Genomic DNA, 20718 nt, shown 5'->3' on the forward strand with positions numbered 1-20718 from the left:
GTTTTCAGGTGGATTATGGGCTCATCTCTGCTTTATGTTGCTGAGCAGCTTTTGAAAGACCTTCAGAGAACTTTCTTGGAGACAAACCAGAGTAAGTTTGAAACGCACACACTCACTGATGTCTTGGCAGCTTGATGAAGCCTTTGGAGGATGAAACATTAAGTAACATTTGTAGCGGAAAAGCAGAAAAACTACTTGACATCCTGCAGTTATCTCATCAGTCTTCACAAACTCACACTACGTACACTTGGCTCATGAAATCTCTGATCAGTAGTGAATTGTGCACATTTGTGCAAATTATATTAGTACTATTTAATACCAATTGTACTAACTAGAACTTTTTTTTTTTATGTTAGAGATGCTTAGCTTCAATCATGTCAAGAATGAATTTGGATAGTATACTGTAGGGTTAGTGGTCTGATATTGTGCTTCAGTGGAAGCAAGAACATTTTGACCTAAAACATCATAACCTTTTTAGTTTTAATTTCTGAAACTTGCTTATTTCTGGGTTTAAGATTTGGCAGTGACGATTTGCACAAAGTGTAATTAGCGATAGATTCTATTTACACTTTTAAAATAGCAGGATTTTCTGACGTTTATACTACTTATTGCAAATAAGTATTGTAGTACATTATAAAATATATATAAAACCTTATCCAATAATGTATTTAATGTGAATTATAACTTATTTAAATGTTAATTTATTAACTTATATAACTAACTAATTATTAAATTAATGCCACGTTTTTGGGGAAAATAAAGCCATCCCTACACCTACCCTAACCCTACCTATACTTTATATTTCCTTCATTTTTATTGAAAATAGATGCCTTCCAGATGTGATATAAGATTTGAAAAGGAAGGAAAAAAGTTTTTCAAAAGGCAGATTCGAACTTGGGTCGATCGCATCAAAAACACTCCGGCGCATGTCCCATCTTGGCTATAATTAAATGCAATCAAAGCATCATTCGGTACAATACAATCAGCATATTTCTCACACACAGCTATTATTGTCCCATTTCCAAACAGGTTAAGCACTTGGACCATTTTTTTTAAAAGGCTTAGCTTGTCTGTCTGGTTATAAGAATTTTTTTTTTCCAATGCAGCCACTCTAGCTTAAACAACAGATACTTAATAAACATTTAAAAATGGGCTTAATCTTAAAAAAAACTGCGTGTGTGGAAGTGAACTGCAAAGTCAGTGAATATTTTGGAAGTAGAAATAGCTGCAATTTCTATTACTGTCACCGGATGGTGCACTTACACCAGTTGCATGAGTTTTTCACTCCACTGCTGTAGTTTTCGATTGCTTCAACAGACAACACGTCCTGTGGAGTGGTGTTCAAGTTTCTAATGGTCCATGAGGTTTCCTTTCGCATAGGCTTCAAAGTATGGAGATTTATGTTCTTATTTTTTCCTTTAACATCATGTTGCTTGGAGCCTATTGCTTAAAGAGATGACCAGTAGTCCAAAGCCTTGTATCAAATAATTGTGTTAAAATGTCGATATATTGATTGAGTTATTGTGAAATCCTTATGTTTGCAGACAAGACTTAAAGCAACACTGTGTAACTTTTGGCGCTCTAGCGGTTCAACGGAACTGGACGCATCTCGCGGAAGAACATTCTGACCTGAGCTACTTCTCTCTACTTTGATCAATAGTGATTCACGCAGGTATGTGTTACTCCGCAGCGGTGACGACCCGAAAATATAATCCGATACAATAGTCCGAATATAAGCACTTATTATAAGTGCACTGTAGTAATTCGTGATAAGACAAAAATGCGGTTTGCAAGATGAATTCGTGATGCACTCGCTCATTATATAAATGTAAAAAATTTTGAACACAGAAAAAATTACATAGTGTTGTTGCTTTAATGCAGAACATCTGGACGAGAGTAATGGCATTATTCTGTTGGAATTTTGATGTCAAACAACGCCAGAGAGAAATATCAAGGGAGTAATGATGACTGTAGTGTTTTTGAGATTGAAATGTTGTTTCAATTTGTGCTTGTTTGGGTCTTTCTCCAGAGAATCATGGTGACCACAATAAACAACCAAAATAGGCTGTTTTGCATTACTGATAATTGGTTATTGGTATTATGTTTAACATGTATTTAACTTCTTTTTTCCCAGATCTTATGTTTCATGTACTCAAAAATGTTGCTTTTGTGCATTAAAACATGCTTCGTGCTTTTAATTTTTTTCCCCAGTTTTATTAAGCACTATTAACTAATATGATCTCTTTTTCTCTTTCTTTTCACAGTACCAGCTGACCTACTAATAGCGTAAGGATTTTCCCAATCTCCTCCATCTTAAGTTACATTTACCATAGTGTGAGATCTGGCCTTGAACTACAGACTGTTAAATATTATGCTCTTGACCTAAAGTTGAGGAGGGTTAATTACTGCAGATGTGTGTATTATTACTACTGAACATTGTACAGAAACCAGCGCCTACCTCTTAACCACCAGATGTACTCAACGCAGGCTTTGTCAAGCACATGTGTATGACTTTACCCAGCGCTCTCTTTCTAGACGTCATTGACTGAATAAATCATGATGTTAAAAGCGTCCTCAAACCCACAATGACAGTCATCAGGCTGCCAATTGGGGAAGCACTAAGCCACAGTAATTACTCTACTCTGGGAAACACATTCCTCCATACATGGCTGTTCACATCACCGGTCAGCACTTTTTGCTTTATTGGGCAATTGATTCTGGTTTCAGAGTCATCATCCCGTCATGTCTTCGCTTCGGTCTGCTTCTCTCTGAGACATTATTCTAATGTGGCTGGATGGCTTTCAGATGATGCACTTCCATACTTCCACTTCAGAATGTATTTCTATAGGCTTGATGTCAAGACCAGATTGGTTCACAAGTGGGACCATTTTTAAGTTTTATATTTAGACAGGAAACAGCACGCACTTTGGGTTAAAAGTGAGAGCTAAGGTTATTTGCCACTGAGCTTCCTGTGTGCATGACACTGTCTTATCTTTACCTAGCATGGTTTCCTGACCCTACAGTTAAAGGAAATAGTTCCCTCAAAAATTAAACTTTGTTAAAATTTGCTCAGTTTCATTGCCATCAAAATGCAGTTGGTTTCTTCATTTCAGAAATTCAGCATTTCATCACCTGCTCACCAATGGATCCTCTGCAGTGAATGGGTGCCGTCAGAATGAGAGATCAAACTGCTAATAGACCATAAGTAATACATTTGACTCCAGTCCATTAATGAAATGTCTTGTGAAGTAAAAAGTTGCTTGTTTGTAATAAACTAATCCATCATTAAGAGGTTTTTACCTTTGAACCATCCTCTATTTATATGATATTGCTTTCTACGGTCAAAAAGATGACTTGTCTGAATCAGAAGAGAAATACACACACAAGTGAAAACCGTTCTAAACAAATATATGTTGGTGGAGTTTGATGTAAAGAGGACAGCAGGGGATAGACTTTTACACTGGTGGAAGCACTTTTATGAATAATGGACAGGGATTTTTGTCAGAAGCACTGGTTTATATCTGAAATGCCTTAATGACGAATTATTATTATTATTTTTAAACTAGCAACTTTTAATTCACAAGTTGTTAATTGATGGACTGGAGTTGTGTTGATTATTGGATAGTGATCTTTATCAACTGTTTGTATTCTTATTCCGACGGCACCCATTCACTGCAGAGGGTCCATTGCTGAGCAAGAAATGTCGAGCTTTAGACTTTCTCCAAATCTGTTCTGATGAAGAAACATCTACATCTTGGAAGTTAAGTTTTAGCAAACGTACATTTTTGTAAGAAATTTTCCTCTAACTCTCATTTTATTCTATCTTCCAGATTATGGTTTGTTTTTGGCCAATGTGCTCTTCAGGCGTTGGACCCGGTGGACCAGCGCTCTGTCACGTGTGTCATCACCTAGCGGTCGAAAGGCATTTCAGGTAGGAGTGAATAAATGTCTCAAATAATTATTTATTTTTCCACATAGCCGCTGAACAAACCTTGTTTTAATCATGTTTGGCTGTTAATGATGTACAGAAGTTTCTGCAACCTAAAATTCAGGCAAAATCTTCAAATTCTTGGTTTCGGCCAGATTAGTTTTGGAGAGCCGTAATCAGACCAAAACATATTTTGACTGGGTCAGCATCTCACACAATATAGATTAGCTACTACAGGTGAACCTGTTACAGTTATACTAATATAGCAATATGTCAAATTCTTCAAATATGGAGAATGGCTCATTGTCTTTAACATTTCAAACATTATGGTAAATCAATAATGCAACATTTATTCACAATTACTGAACTGCACTAATAACACAACAATTATTCACAAGACTGCGTGTGCTTATCTTGTTAGATGCTTCTCCTGATTATTCACAACAGCACATTTTTGTGTCATAGATTGCAAGTGTGTGCTTGTTTCTCTTTGCAGCAATGTCTGCAGTGCATAAATTCTTAATAAATGAGTCTCCAACACAAATGCAGTCTTTAGAGTTCCTTGAAAAGAACACTGCACACACAAAACAATCCCAAAAGGTACTGAAAATGTCTTTGTAGATTACATTGAAACTGTCGCAGGATATGTGTGTGTGTGTTTGTATAATGTACGGTGAGCTTACATCAATGCATAATATATGATTTCATTTTGTTGCATGTGATGGTGATTTGCAGTGGGAATTTGTGGGAAACTTGGATTCTTTTAATTCAGTGAGAGCAAACTGAACCTGAGTGGATCAGAAGCTGTTGTTGTGGTGCCCTCCAATCCTCAGTTTAACATTGCCACTTTTGGAGCATTTCTCAAAACTGAGGTAAGAACAAACCGGTGATGAAATAGGAAGTTCCGTAACCCTTTAAAGAGTTCAGATATGTTAGTCAGAGCGACCTAAATCCCCACAGTTTATGACCAGTCAGTCCCTGAAAATATCCACACTGAGGTCTACAGTCAGATGTACAATGAGCTCATCATGTACTCTCAGTCCCACAGTGTCTAGAATGGTCAGCCAGTGTCCAGGAGGGAGTAGGTGGGCGGAAAAGCCTTGCTTTCCCCATAATTCCTCACATGACTGACCGTAGATCTCAGTATATGTCTGTAACACTGGGTTAAGTTTCCGTTAAACGCCTACGACGAGACCAAACAGAAGAAAAACAAATAAAGAGCAAACATTAGCAGAAAACAAAGTATAGTGATAAAAGTTAATAGCCCCTTTTATGACCTGCTGTGATTCATCTTTAGACAGTCATTGATGTCTGTGTGAGTTTGTCATCGGTAATTCTAGGCTCAATTGTATTTTTTTATTTTATTTTTTATAAAGTGATGTAGTTCCTGTAATTGCATTTTTAGGTATTTTCCAGGAATCTTATGTTTTTGTTCAGTAAAGTTTCTCCTTTTTTTCATTTAAATTCTCATTGAGTTTAAAGGATGTCTTTATCTAAAAACAGTATTTTGAGATTTGAGAGTTCTGAAATGCAAGGCTATGAGATTACCCTGCAGTTTGACTGTATCCCGTTATTTCCCATTTCAGTCACATAAATATGTCCTTCTTTATTTTCGATTCCAAAAGGAAGGTCGCTCACTCTTTAAAAATCTTTTATAATGCACTGAAATCATTTTTTTTTTTTTTTTACCTAAACACCATAAGAAAAATTAAATTTAAGTCTAGCTGAAAATTAGAAATGAAGTGTCCTCAAACTGGGGTCATTGGGTAACTGGAGTCGGTACTGTTTTGGTGTTCAGGGTGTTGTGTTAAACCAGTCGTAGTGAAGGTCTTTGGCAAGGAGCTGCCTCTAAATATACCGTAGTTCAGTTTTACAAATTTTACATCTTGCTACTTTAACATTTTTAGTCATGGTGAAGTGTGTCCACACTGCTTACACATTTACCTGTTGTAGCTTATCCATGTTGTGTGCACAAACACTAACAAAACACCAGCATATATTTTTGGATGATGATTTTGGCTCTCCAAAACTAACTTTTTTTTTTTAAAGCATATTTTCAGTCACCAAAATTTTGGTGCTTCTCTACTTTATATGTCTCATTCTGAAAAATACTATCATATAATAATGAGAATGAAATATTACAACATTATGATTGATTTTTTTTTTTAATGACGTTCATGTTATAACAGGATCTGGTGCGAATTCAGTCTTGTGGCATGAGAAAACAGAGTTTTAAAGATTGTTGAGTGGCTTTGGTGTAAGGATGTCTTTGTGTGTTAGGTTCCTTAATATGCAATATAACAAAGTGTGAAGATGTGAGACAATAGTTTTTAAGCTGATGAGAATATTTCTGCTTGTTGGAATTATTTGAGTGATATTAAGTAATCAATTTGTACATTTAAAGAAGGCAGAGCAAGTGAAATGATGTTGTGGATAAATGTAGCTGTTGAAATACTGTGCTGTGCAGAGATCACTGCTCCAGGTGTGTGTTCACGGTGTGTGTGTGTGCACTGAGTATGGGTCACCATACTTGGCTGTATGTCACGTCACTTTCACTTTCTGCCGTCTACAGACCCTGAGGTGCTAAATTGTTCCAATCACGTTCTAAATTGGATTTTTTTTTTCAGCAGCATATTTAGTTTTAGATCTCATTCATACTGAATGCAAAGGTGAATTTTTGTTCTGCAATTTATGTGATTTTAATATTTGATGAAAACACTTGACAGTGTTTGATCTTCTTATCAAGGGGAACCGTATAAATGCAGGGATCTTCAGGCCCATAGGAATCTGTGCCCACAGAACTCTGTAGAAAGCATACTCATCCTCCATAAATATTTAGTGTAACCTGTTTATGTTTTCAGTGCACTTCAGAGTGTGGTACAACCAGATCTGTTTTCCATGGTTAAATTTTCCTCTGAAATCAGCACAGAAAATGTGCAAGAAGTCCACCGATGCCTTTCGGGTCCGGGGTTGTGTGTTGGCGAGTAAGTTTATGTACGTGTGCAGACCACATGCAGAAATCCGGCGGCATGTGGTCTGCAAATGGTGGAATGGTGGGTCGCCCTTCAGGAGAAGGAAGTGTTTCCGGTTGGTCCAGTAGCCAATATCCTGTCAGTCAGCCCCTCTCTGGGGAGAGAAGCTTCATTAATATGTCATTAGGACTGTCATACTGTATTAAGATCAGCTGTGCTTAATATCGTCCTGCCCTGGGGCTGCTGTCCAGCTGTCATAGTGCTCTCGCTGACCTTCACTTACCATCTTTGAGTCATGACCTACAGTAGCATGAGTGGAGTCAAGAAATGACACGGACATAGATGTTTGCCTGACAGCATGAGGTAGTTTCACTATTGGTAGAAATCTCAGAACACTTTCACTGGCTGAAATGCGCTGTGAAAATAGAGTTGTTTGAGCGACCTGTGTGTGGAAGAAGGGGGCTTATTTGGGAAAACATTCTACACCATATGGTATTTTTAACTCTAATGTAGTAGGACATAAATTACACCGCTTCACTCCACTTTGTTTTTACTGAATATTTCAATGTTAACTTATAGTTTACCAGTTGCCTTTAAAATATATCAATATTTTTTTATTCTGGACATTTTACAGTGAAATGAAAAGTCCTGTTTACATGTGACACTTTTTCTACTAACCTACAAGGGCACATAACTAGGACATGGGAGCTTCTCTATTGTACTAGTGGTGAAAGTCTCTCTCTTCCTCTGTATAATGTTGACTCACATTGGCAGCAGCAGATCAGTGCAGGCTGTTCTGATAATGCTGCATTGACACTAATGACTTCTCTGGCCTTTGTGTCGCAGGGAAATAATGATAATCTTAGTGTTTGTCACACCAGCTGGTTACCAGCCTGTGCCAATCCTCATTGTGCTGTAATAAGGTGGGATGCTTCACTATAGGGCAACTATGGAAAGAATGCAGGTAGTCTGAAACGATGTCTGTATTTTTTAAATGTTGTTTTTGACTGATGGAATCAAAATGGTGAGTTGATATTGCATGTGTTAAATAAGATTGTTTTAGTCTTAAGAAAGGCTCATGAAATTACACAAGACTTTAAAATTCTCTGTTGCGCAAAGAGATGGCATAGTGAGGTCTGTAAATGTCAAGTTGGGCAAGACTGTGCTTGCCTGCACTGTCATACCAATTTTTTGTGTTGTGTAAAACAGCCAAGAGGCTCGGACAAGGCTGGCAGTGCATTCAAATAAATAGAGACACTCATGAAAAAAAAAAACATCAAAATAACCATATTTACTTTCTTAATGCATGTTCTTATTGTGATTTATCACCCATGCAGCACTAATCAGCAGGCTGTCGGGCAGCTCGCATTTAAACACATTTTATGCTTGGAAAAGGGGATGAGAAGCATCAATGGGATGTCAGCATGAAATTAAAAGCTTGCCATATTGTGAAAAATTTATTGATGCATATTATTCCAGAGGTAAAAAACAAAAAAAAGTGATTATTATTAAAAATATAATTTCCTGGTCCACCTCTGAAACAACCTTTCTTTTCGGCTGACTTCACGCATCACTTTTATTTCCACTCTTCCCCTCCTATACACCTGACTTGATTTTTGCAACTGCCTCTTTACACGATACATTACATTCCATACCAGACTGATAAAATTCAATCCAACATTTTTTCATGTTTTGCACGTCACATGAGCATAAAGGGGCTGCAGATAACATTTTTCATGTTGACTTTAACGCATGCTGACATCTACCTGTATCATTTACTCACATCACCATTTGATGATCTTCCAAAAAGTGCAAAAGAAGATTCAAGTCATTGTGCTGGAGATTGCGGTTAGTGGTGTGGCATCATTCCAGGAAGATTTTTAAGAAAGGCTTTGAAAGAAAAAACTCTGTAATAAAGTTAAATGCAGCCCATTTCTTTCAGCTATTACTAGAAATCTGTTGTTTTTCTCTACTCCCACCTGCCTTTTTTCATTCACTCTGTATGATCTTCACCAGGGATTTCATACAATTTTTATTTAATGTTTTATGCATATCCGTACAGAAAGGTAGCATCTTCTTCTCTAATCACTTCTCCCCTCTCCTCACTTTATGCCCTGGGCAGTTTGAAGTGTGGGGGATGTTGGCCCAGTCCTGATGTTCAAATGTATGAAAGGGACACATTTTTCAAACTGTATTTAAGAGCATTCACTGACCTCTTGCAGTCCAGTTTAAACCAGTCACTGGTGTTACGTCGTCCCGTATAAATTTAAATTAAATCATTTTGTCAATACAAACACGCCTACTTTCTATGTAAATTAGGCTTATTAGATTATTTCTTATTTGCAAACTGCCTGGTGTTATTACCGCCCACGGAAAGCAGATGACAAATGAAATTACATTAACCACGTGAAGCCTGACATTTGAAATAATAGTCTGAATTGAAAAAAAAATATATTATGTATGTGTGTGTGTGTGTCCTCTAGAGACTGCTTATGCTGTACCCATGTTGATATGATGGGATATAAAACAGCTAAAGGAAATATGAGGCATTTTGTTTTTGTGTAGTAAAAATATATTTTATTGTGATTTTATGTAATTGGCACATGAATAGATTTTGTTTCATAAAAATGTATAAAAAAAAATATATAGTATGTAGCCCATATGTAGGTATCTATTTTAGACACATTGACTTTCCTTTAGTAGTTAGAGTGGTTGGCATCTCCAAGGAATATGATAACTTGTATTTGCAGAATGGTAGCTGGTCTCTAGTTAGATCAAGATGCTTGAAGTATTTGACTAGTAGTAGGTCGGCATCAAGAATGAGTTGATAGACCTTAGATCTAGAATGAGCTTAGATCAGCAACAAACCAGCTAAGAAAACATTAGCATACATATATGCTCAAAGCATTTTTATTTTATTACTCCCCAAATTTATTATCTTAACTCTATCAAGAAGCCTAAAAATGCTGGATGTTTAGTGAAATAATGATTTATGAATTTAAGAGTCCTCCATGAACATTTTTTGTACATTTAAATTTTGTCCAGAGTTTTCAGCCAGATTGCCACCAGCTGGTCATCTTGACTGGTCAGTTCATCCAGCATGGAAAAACTAGAAGTTACTTCTCATGTTCCACAAACAAGCTGTCTACTTAAGCTGGTTTCTGTTTTTTTTTTTTCCCAACATGGAAAATATAATATTAAAATAGCTGTTATAGTAAATGATGAATGATTTTTCCTGATCTTTACTTTCCTGTTCTGTTTCCTTGTCATGAATATCATGCAAAAGTACATTTTTAAAGCAAAACCAGATTGCACTGGGCTTTCTTCCAATGAATGTCCTTCACTTGTCCCATCCCATTAATAATACTTACATTAGACCTCTTACCCCATACCTTTTAACTCGTCACATATTTCTATTTTTGTGACACATCCAACCAAAACTAACCTTCACCACATATTAGATTCAAGCCTGTGAATGAAACATTTTATTCCACATCTCAGTCTAACTAACTTCACACAAATCCAAAGTCAACCACTCCCCGGAGGACCGGTGGTGACATCTCTTTGGTCTGACAGATTAGATACTGGCCTTTCTAAACCATCCCAAACACATCTGCCACACAGTATCTGTTTTTGAAGAGGTCCCGTGAGGGGGAAGAGAGTTCAGGGTATCGCAGTGTTCCATCCAGAGCCTACATACCATTTTTATGTTGTGTTGGAAACATGTGATTGATTTATGGTTGAATGTTCTCCAAACAGCAGGGATCCAGAAGTCCGAAAACACACTGAAAATCTGGGCTTCAAACTTGAATTTATATCTGGAAGCAAACAAAGATTTTTTTTTTTGATGAATGATATTAAAAAATATATTAAACAATTGACTAAAATATTAAAATAAACAAATTAGCTGCATTATTTAACCCTGTTTTGCTAATTAAATTCCAAAAGTTTAATTCAGCTGTGTTTTACTGATCATAGATGGACAATTTTTTAAATACAGTTGTGCTCTTAAGTTTACATTGCAGAATATGCAAAAATGTTAAAGGGGTCATATGACGTTGCTAAAAAGAACATCATTTGGTGTAATGAAATGTTTATGCGGTATAAGGTAAAAAAAAAAAAAAAAAAAACACATTATTTTCCACATAATGTACATTATTATTTCTCCTCTATGATTTTTACAAAGCTCATCGTTCTGAAAAGCTGGGTGTGCTTTGATTGGCCAGCTATCCAGTGCTTTGTGATTGGCCGAATACCTCAAGCGTGTGACAGAAATGTTACGCCCCTTGTCACACTGTGATGCCATCTCCCAGCACGATGAGACAAAATAAAAGTTACGCCTTTGAGCAGTTTTAGGAGGGTGTGGCTGACACGCTTAAATCCAAAGAGATATTCTTTACAAAAGTTAAGACTTTAGTCTTTGCAACTTTACAGATCTTCTTTATGCACCAAGAGCTTGTAATACTCCAAAGAGAAAGGAAAAATTGAAATCGCATCATATGACCCCTTTAATAATTTTAACAAAATGAAACTGCTCATGAAAATTGTGTTATTTTTATTTATTACTGATCTGAATAAGCTAGTTCACATAACAGACTCCTATAACTCTCTTTCCTTACTTCTTTGTCTTCCTTACTGATGTGTTTTGCTTAGTTTAGTTGTATGTTAGATCTAGTATACTTTATTAAATCCCTTATATTCACAATCGATTGAGTGTGCTGCTCACAATTCAGAGTCCTTGAATGTTGGCCAGGAAAATTATCTATCCTAGAATTGCTAAATCATTATATATATAATCTGCTCGGTGGACAGACAGATTAAATAACTGGAATATTGATTCTATTATACAGTTAATTCTAATATTTGATCTTCTGATCTTCTACAAACAAGTTATAATTATTATATAATTATAAATATATTTCCCTTTTAGCTAATTTGCTACACTGCTGTAACCTCCATAACCTATTACCCAGGACCAACATGTTCTGTTGGAAACATAGAAATATTGACATTAATATTCAAATAAACAAATCTGCTACATTATTTTTGCTTGCTAATTAAACTCTAAAGGTTTCATTTTGCAGTGTTATACATAATAACTGTAACAATTTTAGTTAAAGAAATTTAGTTTTTTTTTTTTATTCACACTGGCACAATGAAAATATTTAATTGCATGCAAATGTGCCAGTAAAAAGGTGCATTAACATCATTAACATCTAAACAGCAATAACCACATAAGTACATATGGTAAACGTGGAAGCTTAAATATGCATGTGATGCATGAGGAACAATGACAGTTTGTTGTAGCGTGTGATGTTTGCATAAGATGTTTAGATATGTGTTTGTATGTTGTTTGCCATATGTTATCCTGTGATCCCTATGTGATATATATATATATATATATATATATATATATATATATATATATATATATATATATATATATATATATATATATATATATATATATATATATATATATATAAGGTTAAGCACATGGGGAATACATGAGAGATGCACTGAATGAAAGCACATTCACTCTCTGAGATCAGATGGCACTAAACTGTAGAAAATGCTGCTGTTTCAACTAAACAATTTCAATAACGTGATAATACTGTATACCGTGATAAAAGCATTAAAATTAATCACAACAAGAAAATTTTATACTGGCATATCCCCAGCTAAAACTACTGGTGCATCTAAATAAATTAGAATGTCATGGAAAAGTTTGTTTATTTCAGTAATTTAACTCAAATTGTGAAACTCGTGTATTAGATAAATTCAGGGCATACAGACTGAAGTTAACATGCTTGGATACAGCACTCTGTGAACAGCCAGCTTCTTTGGCAATAAAGGTTTGTGGCTTACCCTTCTTGTGAAGTGTGTCATTGATTGTCTTCTAGGGCTGTCAATGAATATTCTAAATTCGAATATATATTCGAATAGTTTAAAAAAAAATGAATTTCGAAGGTGAAAATTTATATTCAAATAAAAAAAAAGTGGAAAAAAAAACGTCCGCGGTAGTAGAGGCGTGGTTGTATGCGTTGCGAGTGGGTGCGCTAACGCGCCTGAGGGTTCAGGGACGGGTCACAGGAGTCGCACTGTGTGGCACAGTCTTCATGGAAGATGGCAGCAAGTGCAGAGCCCAGCTCGACCGCAGCAGAGAAAGTGAGGTAAAATTGTTGACCCGCGAGATAAAGTTTTATGCAAGCTATTTAAGCATTACCGTTAGCATACCATTCGACCACTAGCAACATGAGGTCACATCTCAAAAATGTGCACCCAAATGAGCATGGCACAATGTGTGGAATTCCAGCTAAACAGTCACGTCTTGACACTTAATGTTACTTTGCATCTGTGGCGAGTGGGGCGGGGCCGAGGGACGTGGGAACAAGGAGTGAGGCCGGTGGAATGATTGGGAAATCAGAGACAACTGCGCTCCACCGCCGGTCTCGAGTCCCACGTAGGAGATGGAAGGATTGAAAACTGGAGCGACGATAGTGAAGGATGAGAGAGGACCAGGCTTGGGCTTTTAGTTGTTTACTTTTATTTCGCACATCAGTCGTCCGTGAGGGGCTGATGCGCTGTTTTGTGTTTATTTAGAATTATTAAAATGTAATTTTGATTGTCCGCCGGTTCCCGCCTCCTTCTTCCCGATGATTATGGAGATTTTATTATTACAGTGGTGCCGATACCCGGGAGAAGGAGGGACGCGCTGCTGAAGATCCCTCGCCGCTGTGGTGAATCCGTGGTGCCCTCGAGCTGGCGATGAGTGTGCCGCCATGGACACTCGAGGTGGTGGGCTGGAGCAAGTTGCCGGGGACGGGCGAGCTCGCTGACGGCCGCCCGTGATGTGGAGGGGCGGTTGCCGTCCGTGAGGGAGCGGAGGAGTCGGCGTCGTTCGCCATGGGGCCGGAGCCTGCTGCCATCCGCCGGAACAGTGATAGTGAAGGGCGAAAGTGAAGGACGAGAGAGGACCAGGCCTGGGTTTTTAGTTGTGTTTGCTTTTTATTTATGTCTGTTTTGTGTTTATTTGGAATTATTAAAGTTTCATTTTGATTTTGCGCTAGTTCCCGCCTCCTCCTTGCCGATGATTAGGAAGTTGAATTCATTACAGCATCGCCCGCCACAAGCTCTTTGTCTGCAACACGACAAAAGTCCATAATGGATAAATACATTTTGTTAATTTGTAAGGACATGAGACCGATCAGTATCGCGGATGAGGCAGGCTTCGGGGAGTTCTGTCAAGCAATGGAACCGAGGTTTCATTATTTATCGTTTCATGTCAAGGAAAAGTTCCATGTTTACCACAGCACAGCTCGCTCAGAGCATTCAATGTCAGTTCTATATGCAAAACGTCAATTAATATTAATAATATTTGTTTCAATCACTGAAAAAAGCCTGCTATATTTGGGACAATAGTTGCGACCTTAAATTGCTTGCACAAAACTCTTGATCAGCACTCAAAATGTGTTAGTTCATTTAAACCGTTATGCGCAGAGAACGTGGTCTGCAGTCTTGGACATTAGTTGATTTCCTTGTTTTTGTGTCGGTAATACGTTGTCATACATGTTTAAACTTAAATAGACTATCTATACAAGTAGTTATGTCTCTTTGTATTATTTTGGCCTGTTATTGACGTAATGCGTGTCATTGACAACATGCGCAACCAGATGTTCGAATATTCTTGTTTTTTTAGAGGGAATATTCGAACGTCATTTTTGAGCAATTTTGACAGCACTATTGTCTTCTTGACAACTGTCAGATCAGCAGTCTTCCCCATGATTGTGTACCCTAGTGAACCAAACGGAGTACACGTGTTTCACAATTTGAGTTGAATTACTAAAATAAATGAGCTTTTCCATGACATTCTAATTTATTAAGATGCACGTGTAGACTAAATGTTATCAGTTTTCATTGAGTAAAACTAGTCGAAAATAATCATGGATAATTCTGGCTAAAATAAGACAAAAATGCTCCGACTTGATTGCGAATAATTATTCATAAGAATGTGTACTTAAAATATTTTTCACAAAACAGTCAAGTCATATATCACAAGAAAGCTCTCATTCTCAGGAATTTGACGATGTAGATCATTTTATTATGTGACAATTACAGATCGAAAGATCTTCAATAGAATCGCGATGTAAAATTTCTCACCTCAGTGCAAATTATGATTTATCCTCGTAGCACCGCTTCAGTCAGCAGCAAACAGCCACAAATACCTACATACTTAATATAATCTTTTAGATGAGAATCTCTTCTTTCAAACAATACAATTTTTACGTTTCTGCGTGCTTCCATCTGTGAGATATAAAGCGTTTTGTTCATGAGCGCTCATAGAGAAAGACGCGGTTAGGTGTCTTATAATATATCGATCGGATCTCATTTGTGAAGCACTATTTGTCCCTTCAGCTGTCAGTCTGAGCTGTGTGCCCCACTCAGAGGTGCTGAATTTGACACCTCTGCGTCAACAGTGGGAAGAGGAAGTGGGCAGTTAGTGACCATTTCCAGCTCCGCCAGGGCAGCGGTGGCCGAAGGGATATTGAGTTCTCGGCTGTTTGTAAACAGATCACATGCGGTCTGAGGAGTCTGAGATAGAGATGCGTCGCGGTGATTATCAATGTATAATAATCATACTACAAGTTATGGATGACCACCGTCGCTGTGGAGAGGACAGGACGCGCATGTGGTGAGGCTATACATGTGTTAGTTACTTTTATATATTTGAATCTTTATTTAAAATAAAATAAAAGCTCCGCTAACAATATGGTAAACCGTTTATTTACAGAAAAGTACAGTACATAGGATTATTACAGTACTGTGTGGATGAACCTATATTTGTTTGTTTACGCTCCGAAGGTTGTGTACAAGCTTTGGGGAGTGGATTTGCGCGTCCAAACTCACAGGGAGATGTGAGTAAACAAAGGATGTAGTGATGAAGATGTAGGTCAGATGCTATAATCATTATACCAGTACAGAATGGACATAAATAAAATGATATAAAGCTGGAGATTGTGGATTCTGTTTTATATTGTGATAGACTAGATATTTTTTATAATTTAAAGCAGTTTGCTAGTTTGCAGTTTTGAGTTATCCACTTTCAAAGACAAAAGTTTAAAACACACATAAAAAAAGCGGCTTGAATTGAGGTGGTTCAGTATATGTGAAACAACATAAATAATACTATTTGTCACAAACAGCAGCTTTTTATGTAACTTCAAAGTGTTTTCTGTAAAATGATATAAAGATATTGCATGTATTCCATGGCAAATAAGCGTTGGGACACTGCAAATTTGGGCAGGCGGAAATTGTATACAAAAAGAGCATTAATCCTTCCTTCATAACTTTTGCATAGATTATGATAGAAAAAATAATTTCCTTTTTCCTCTTTTAGTTTACATCTGCTGGAAGCACATAAAATAGGTCTGAAGCTGCTAGGCCCCTTCATTGCCTGAGCTATACAATTAAAAAAAAAAAAAAATATATATATATATATATATATATATATATATATATATATATATATATATATATACAGTATTGTTCAAAATAATAGCAGTACAATGTGACTAACCAGAATAATCAAGGTTTTTCGTATATTTTTTTATTGCTACGTGGCAAACAAGTTACCAGTAGGTTCAGTAGATTCTCAGAAAACAAATGAGACCCAGCATTCATGATATGCACGCTCTTAAGGCTGTGCAATTGGGCAATTAGTTGAATTAGTTGAAAGGGGTGTGTTCAAAAAAATAGCAGTGTGGCATTCAATCACTGAGGTCATCAATTTTGTGAAGAAACAGGTGTGAATCAGGTGGCCCCTATTTAAGGATGAAGCCAACACTTGTTGAACATGCATTTGAAAGCTGAGGAAAATGGGTCGTTCAAGACATTGTTCAGAAGAACAGCGTACTTTGATTAAAAAGTTGATTAGAGAGGGGAAAACCTATAAAGAGGTGCAAAAAATGATAGGCTGTTCAGCTAAAATGATCTCCAATGCCTTAAAATGGAGAGCAAAACCAGAGAGACGTGGAAGAAAACGGAAGACAACCATCAAAATGGATAGAAGAATAACCAGAATGGCAAAGGCTCAGCCAATGATCACCTCCAGGATGATCAAAGACAGTCTGGAGTTACCTGTAAGTACTGTGACAGTTAGAAGACGTCTGTGTGAAGCTAATCTATTTTCAAGAATCCCCCGCAAAGTCCCTCTGTTAAAAAAAAGGCATGTGCAGAAGATGTTACAATTTGCCAAAGAACACATCAACTGGCCTAAAGAGAAATGGAGGAACATTTTGTGGACTGATGAGAGTAAAATTGTTCTTTTTGGGTCCAAGGGCCACAGGCAGTTTGTGAGACGACCCCCAAACTCTGAATTCAAGCCACAGTACACAGTGAAGACAGTGAAGCATGGAGGTGCAAGCATCATGATATGGGCATGTTTCTCCTACTATGGTGTTGGGCCTATTTATCGCATACCAGGGATCATGGATCAGTTTGCATATGTTAAAATACTTGAAGAGGTCATGTTGCCCTATGCTGAAGAGGACATGCCCTTGAAATGGTTGTTTCAACAAGACAATGACCCAAAACACACTAGTAAACGGGCAAAGTCTTGGTTCCAAACCAACAAAATTAATGTTATGGAGTGGCCAGCCCAATCTCCAGACCTTAATCCAATTGAGAACTTGTGGGGTGATATCAAAAATGCTGTTTCTGAAGCAAAACCAAGAAATGTGAATGAATTGTGGAATGTTGTTAAAGAATCATGGAGTGGAATAACAGCTGAGAGGTGCCACAAGTTGGTTGACTCCATGCCACACAGATGTCAAGCAGTTTTAAAAAACTGTGGTCATACAACTAAATATTAGTTTAGTGATTCACAGGATTGCTAAATCCCAGAAAAAAAAAAATGTTTGTACAAAATAGTTTTGAGTTTGTACAGTCAAAGGTAGACACTGCTATTTTTTTGAACACACCCCTTTCAACTAATTGCCCAATTGCACAGCCTTAAGAGCGTGCATATCATGAATGCTGGGTCTTGTTTGTTTTCTGACAATCTACTGAACCTACTGGTAACTTGTTTGCCACGTAGCAATAAAAAATATACTAAAAACCTTGATTATTCTGGTTAGTCACATTGTACTGCTATTATTTTGAACAATACTGTATATATATATATTTATATATCAAAAAGCGCCTTATTTTTTCCCTATTCATTATAACACAGACAACATATAAAATCATTTTTATCCATTTCAACAGTGTTTTATGTAATTTGAACGGGTTTCCTGTAAAATGATACCAACCTTTTGCATGTACACGTCTGTATGTAGCTATGTGAAGCTTTTCAATTTAGGTAGGAAAATTCTAGGCAGAAATCCCCAAAAAAGCATTTGAGCTTAACTTAACAACACTAGTTCTATAAAGCGAGGCAGTTCCAACTTTGCGAGGACAGTCTGGTACTTCTGACTCACAGCCTGTAAGTACATGTTTTTCTATTTAAAGAATTTGCCACTAATGATTCAAACGCTAGTTTTGAGCAGTGTAGAGTAGTGCTGTTGTTTTTCGTTTCTCCAATCACAAATGCAGACATGGTTTTATGTTTTCGCGCCGCGAAATGCAACCCTACGTGTAAAAACACAGTATATAGTCATTATAATCAGTAATTATGTCCCCACTGGATGTAACAAATGTCTTGTTTGAAATGGGTTTTATTGGTTTTGTCTGGTCATGCTGGGAGGTACGCTTGAGGTATTCAGCCAATCACAACGCATTGGATAGTTGGCCAGCCAGCGTACACCTTGAGTTTCAGAACGATGAGCTTTGTAAAAATCATTGCGTCAATAATGTACAGCATGTGGAATTTTTTTTTTTTTTTTATGCCTTAAACCGCATAAACACATTGCATTACACCAAATACACAAGATAATGTTCTTTTTAGCAATGTAATATGACCCCTTCAAGGTCTGATTTTCTGATTTTTGCGTCATTGGTCATTTTGTATCTGCAACAAAATAATTGACTTTTATGCAAAACAACTTACAAATGAGGAATACCACAACAAAATCAATTCATCTTAGCGAGGAACTGTGCAATAAAAAGTTCCAGAAAAGTTTGTACAGAGATGTAAAGATCACCTTGGCTCTTTTCTCTTTTCATGCTTCACAGTGTGTTATATAATGCTGTAAACATTGTTGGCTGCAGAAGTCTCTAGTTTGCTTTATGCTGATGCTTTTGTAATGTCATGCTGTGTCTAAATGAATCTAAGAGGCTAGATCTCTAATCTGACCTGGCTGTATTTCCAGCATCACTAGCCATAAAATGAATGTTACCAGACGTTTTGACGTTTTGCTGGCTGTCAGTTGATGGTCTGTCAGGATCTTACTCTCAAGGCTAAGACAGGAGTTATGTATGTTGTGCAGGCTGGATTATGAATATGTGAGCATGTGAAATGAAGCGGTGTGCTGTATTACATGTGAGTGTTGAGTTTTTCTTTCAACATCAGTCCTTCTCTCTCCCGCTGCGACGGCTCTGGCCTTTGCACTTTTTTCACTCCTTTGGCTCCATGTTTCTAATTATCCTCCGTGTGACTCACCCACAATGAGGTGTCAGTCTTTGACAGAGCGAGGCCTTTTCTATTCACAAGGCAGAGGAGCAGCTTCACTGCATGGGATTTATCAATGTTTGCCTGTTAATGGAGTGTGTGGTCTGAGTTTTCCGCAACGCTAAGATTTATTCATCAAGATAATACCTTCATGAGTTATGTTCAGTACCGACACTTCAGCTAACACGCATGGAAAGCAAGAAAGAAGCTTACGGAAAGTTGAAGGTATTTTATAGAACCAGTTTGTGGAAGTGCAGCAGTTGAAAGATTCAGCAAGTTTAAAACCCTTGAATCTTAAAACTATCTGTCATTTCCTGGATGATACACAGCTTTTTTTTTTATATATATATTTTGTGATAGTTGTTCATGAGTCACCTTGTTGGTCCTGAGCAGTTCAGTGGTTTTCCAGCATATGCTGCATATTTGAACCCTTTCCAGAAGTGGTAAACTATGATTTTGATATCCATATTTTCACACTGACAATTGAGAGACTTATACACAACTATTACAAAAGGTGAGAACATTTACTGATGCTCAAGAAGGCAACACAATTAAGATTAATTGTGCATAAAGGGGTTGTAAACTTTTGAACAGGATGATGGTGTTAGTTCTTCTCATTTTGTATAAGGATCATATTTTTTCATTTAGTATTGGACTCCAGAAGCTATATAAACACTTACATGTTTCCCAGAAAACAAAATAAGTACAATTTACCCTGATCATCCAATTTAAAAAGTTTACACCCCCGTCTCATAATGCATTGTGTGGCCTTGAGCATCAGTACGTGTTTTCACCTTTTGTAATATTTATGCATGAGCGCGAACATAGAAGCATTTGGGTTGATCAGGTTTGCATTCAAAAACAAATGTAATCCACCGGGTCTTCAGCGGTGCTCAGATGTTGGGAGTGAATGTCGACTGCTATATTCATTATTACATCTAACAACAAAACACCTCAGTTGCTTAGGAGACGATCTTGTCTACCCTGGTCTGGTGTCGAAACTATGGCGGATTGTTTCCAGCTCACTCTGGGCGGGTCTACATTATAAATTCGATGCAGTAGTTAGTAGTCGTGGGAGGGGCCTGTGCTGAACTATGTCACTCTGACAAGAATCTCAGAACAGCCTGATCTGAGAAAGCGATACAGGCTACAGTATAACTGGTGACAGGACAGGAAAATTAGTTTTTACTGACATGGCCTGACAACATCTC

The 20718-nt window shown here is 37.2% G+C and overlaps 1 long non-coding RNA gene across 3 annotated transcripts in view; it reads left to right on the plus strand.

Moving 5' to 3' along the window:
• Window positions 1–20718, plus strand: part of LOC127957427 (uncharacterized) — a 26038-nt gene continuing 5320 nt past the window's right edge. Inside the window, exons 1-5 of one of the 3 annotated variants that reach the window (XR_008153797.1) lie at window positions 1198–1388; window positions 1545–1672; window positions 2265–2286; window positions 3831–3931; window positions 4664–4800. This is a non-coding gene — a long non-coding RNA (uncharacterized LOC127957427). Of the gene's footprint in view, window positions 92–1197; window positions 1389–1544; window positions 1673–2264; window positions 2287–3830; window positions 3932–4663; window positions 4801–20718 lie in introns of those variants that run through there. The other 2 variants (XR_008153796.1, XR_008153795.1) reach the window with 2 other exon arrangements.

This window comes from Carassius gibelio, chromosome B5 (genome assembly GCF_023724105.1).
Source record: "Carassius gibelio isolate Cgi1373 ecotype wild population from Czech Republic chromosome B5, carGib1.2-hapl.c, whole genome shotgun sequence".
Classification (NCBI taxonomy): domain Eukaryota; kingdom Metazoa; phylum Chordata; class Actinopteri; order Cypriniformes; family Cyprinidae; genus Carassius; species Carassius gibelio.